This window comes from Otolemur garnettii, unplaced genomic scaffold (genome assembly GCF_000181295.1).
Source record: "Otolemur garnettii isolate 467f Iridium unplaced genomic scaffold, OtoGar3 scaffold00046, whole genome shotgun sequence".
In the NCBI taxonomy this organism is placed as follows: Eukaryota; Metazoa; Chordata; class Mammalia; order Primates; family Galagidae; genus Otolemur; species Otolemur garnettii.
In genome coordinates this window covers 11,884,181-11,887,735 of record NW_003852441.1, presented here as the reverse complement: position 1 = coordinate 11,887,735, position 3,555 = coordinate 11,884,181, and the positions used below count along the sequence as shown (strand labels likewise).

At 53.7% G+C, this 3,555-nt stretch overlaps 1 protein-coding gene across 1 annotated transcript in view; it reads right to left on the bottom strand.

Moving 5' to 3' along the window:
- Window positions 1-3,226, bottom strand: part of ZBTB4 (zinc finger and BTB domain containing 4) — a 17,761-nt gene extending 14,535 nt beyond the window's left edge. The window contains exon 1 of the mRNA XM_023514014.1: window positions 3,025-3,226. The gene's annotated coding sequence lies outside the window, so the exon portion shown is untranslated. The remainder of the gene's footprint in view (window positions 1-3,024) is intronic.
- Window positions 3,227-3,555: the final 329 nt, after the last annotated feature.

The window sequence follows — 3,555 nt, the reverse complement described above, 5'->3', positions numbered from 1 at the left end:
GTGGTCCCAGCTACTTGGGAGGCTGAGGCAGGAGACTTGCTTGAGCCCAGGAGTTGGAGGTTGCTGTGAGCTGAGATGCCACAGCACTCTACCCAGGGGGACAGCTTGAGGCTCTATCTCAAAAAAATAAAATAAAATAAAATAAAATAACGCCCAGTGAGAGCCAGGCACTGTGGTGCTTACCTAGAGTTCCAGCTACTCAGGTGGCTAAGGCAGGATCGCTTGAACCCCAAAGTTCAAGTCTGGCCTGGGAAACATAGTGAGACTGTCTCTGAAATGGAAAAATACACCCAGGGTGCTCTCTAGCCTATACATGTCCCATACCCCCATGTCTCTGCTTGTGTTGGTTGTTCTACCAGAAATGCCCTTTCCCTGGTCTCTTCTTTCCTTTTTTTTTTTTTGAGATAGTCTTACTATGTCGCTTTTGGTAGAGTGCTGTGGCGTCACAGCTCATAGCAACCTCAAACTTTTGGGCTTAAGCAATTCTCTTGCCTCGGCCTCCCAAGTAGTTGGGACTAACAGGAACCCACCACAAAGCCTGGCTATTTTTTTTTTGTAGTTGTCATTGTTGTTTGGCAGGCCCAGGCCAGGTTTGAACCTGCCAGCCCTGGTGAATGTAGTCAGCACCCTAGCCACAGAGCTACAGGCACTGAGCCCCCTGGTCTCTTCTTAAATCCCCTCAAAATGTTAAGATCTAACCCAAATGCCACTACCTCTTGGCACTCCCTGAACCACAAGAACAAGGACAATCTCTCCTCTTTTTTTTGACTAGAGCCAGGTTTGAACCCGGCACCTCCAGTATATGGGGCCGGCACCCTATTCCTTTGAGCCACAGGCGCCACCCAACAGTCTCTCCTCTGACTCACCAACCTTTTGCCCTTATGGCCAGCACCACCATTGCACCTAGCTGGGACTCTGAGAATACCAGTTTTCTGAAATGGATTGGTTACAGATGCTAAGTTATGCAGAAATTGGGGAGAAGAGCACATATGTGTGTTTGCGGGGAGGGGGTTGTCCAGAAAGGTCAGCTAAATGCTCCAGAAGGGCAGCAGAGTACAGCAGTTTAAGAACACAGGATGTGGAAAGTGACTGCCTGGGTTCAAATACACCTTTACTTCTTACTAAGTGGACTTTGGGCAAATTACTTAACTTCTTTGGGCCTCAGCTGCCTCACCTGAAAAGAAAGGCAATCAGAACTCCTACTTCCACAGTGCTGTTATGAGGTCTGAGTGATGCATGTAAAAGCATGGAGAACAGTGCCCGGTACACAGTGCTAAACAAGTGTTTGCTGTATTGTTACTAGGAAAGTCCTGAAAATGGGATTTTCAGTGCTGGAAGAAGGCTGACAGGGATTGGCAATGGCACAGCCCCCAAACTGCAGTCATTTTCCAGGTCTGTTTCCCATGTGCTGTTGGAAGATAGGTAGAACAGGTAATTAGCCCCATTTTACAGATAAGGAATGGAGGCTCACCCTGCTAAAGTGCTAGCGAGAAAGTGGTAGAGCTGCCAGAACTCAGCTCTAGTCTAGGGCTCCTTTCCCTTCACCAGGCCGTCATTGCACCTGCTGTGCAGGCTTCAAACAGCAGCCAGCCCCCTCCTAGCCCCTGTGCTGGAGGAAGTGGCCACAGTGCCCTCTGGTCCCCCATGTATACACATCCTCCCTGCTAGTCCAGGCGCTGTACAGAGTAGTGTGCAGGCTTGGAGTGCACGCACATAACACACCCCTACAGAAGGGCCCAGCCTCCAAAGGTGAGGGAAAACCTGTTCTGAGGAATCTTGCCTACTGTGCGAATTCCTTTCTAAGGCCCTTCCACAGTTGCAGGAGTGGGGCCCAGTGTGCGTCAGAGAGACCCACAACAGAGCAGGCGGAGGGGGGAAAGCAGGAGAAGGCTGAAAACTTCATTTCTTTTTTCCATTTTAGTGACAAGAGTCACACCCGGCCTTTACATAAACATGGCCAAGGAGCCACTCTGTCTAAGCTCACTTCCCTTGCAGCCGCCCAGTCTCTCCTCTGGGTGACCCTGACATGCCAGGCAGGCCAGTGTGGGACAAGCACACAGACTCTGCAGAAGACTAGCTAGGCCACCCACAACACCCATGCCTCTACCTGCTGCCCTTGCTCTGCCCCACATTTATCTGGCACCTTCTCATTGCATATCCCCCTGGCCTCCCTGCATCCCCACCACCACTTAAACACACAGAAGGTAGGCAGACACAAACACACACAGCTTTCAGCTGGTCTCTTGGATCTAAGGCTCACACTGCCCTTGTCACGCCATCTCCCTCCCCACATGTGTTTTCTGACCAGCTCGCCTCCCAGCCCAGCAGTCCAGACAGGCTCCCACAAACAATGTCACAAAAGAATCCTGTGGAGAATGTTGCAAACACAAGACCTTCATCTGGCTTGGCTGCCTAGGATCCCATAAACACAACAGGCTCATCTCACCCTGAGCCCCTGACACCGATGTCCACTAACACACAGGCACCCCAAGACACACCCTGGGGCTTCTCACTCTCCTCATGATCTGCAAGATCTGAGTTCTAGCTGTGTAATTCACTCATCACAGACACACAAACCCGTCCACCAGCCCGTCCTCCACAGCTGTACCATAGCTCAGCAAGGCCAGAGAAATGGGACTCAGATGTGACACCTTGTGACTCAAAGGTCCATGACTGCCCCCTCCAAATAGGCACATACACCTGCATTTTGGCGCTCTCCACAACACAACACACTACACCAGCTGTGCAGAAAACAGTTCATAAACAGTTCATGTGTACAACACAAGGCACAAACAAGAAAACACGCTGATAGAAAACACACATACAACCTCAACAAACTCTACCTTCAGCGTATTGTGTCTTGCTTAGAATGCCCATCTGTCACCCAAAGCCACAGGGCCACATCTTGTGATTCTGCCCCACAACACTGGACACCTCTCCTGGCTTTCTCTGTAGCCGAGGGAGGGCCCTATCCAGATCCCTGGCAGCCAGACCAGCAATCGGTGGTGCCCAGCAAAGGTTTACCTTGACCCACAACACGGCACGAGACACAATCTCCAAAACTCACAGCCACAACCATGCCCCGACGGCGCGGCGGTTCCAGGGCCCCAGTTCGCCCAGCACACCCTGTACACCCCAACTCTAGGGCGCTGGGCGGCCCACCCCTCCCCCTCTCCTCCTGGTTCCTACGCCATCGCCCTCCCAGCAGCTTGCAGCGCTTGCCCCGGCTCAAACCCGCCCCACCCCACCCCCAACCTGCCCCACTGGGGGAGGGGGACATTAGGCTGCAGAATTAACCCTTCAAAAGGGGTTGAGCGCAGCCCCTTCCTCTGCCCCAGGCGATCGCGTCCCCCAGCCGCTACTTGCTAGGACGCCATACCCGGGCCCCCTTAGTCGCCCCCCAGCGTCGTGCGCGCCCGGGGGCGGGGCCAGGCTCAGACCCCGACCCCTCAGCCCCCAGATCAACCCCAAAGGCTAGCGGTCCGGGCGCGGGGCGCAGCCTAGGCCCCCACAGCGCCAGGCAACGGGGAGGGGGCCAGGCAGTTGGCTCCGGTC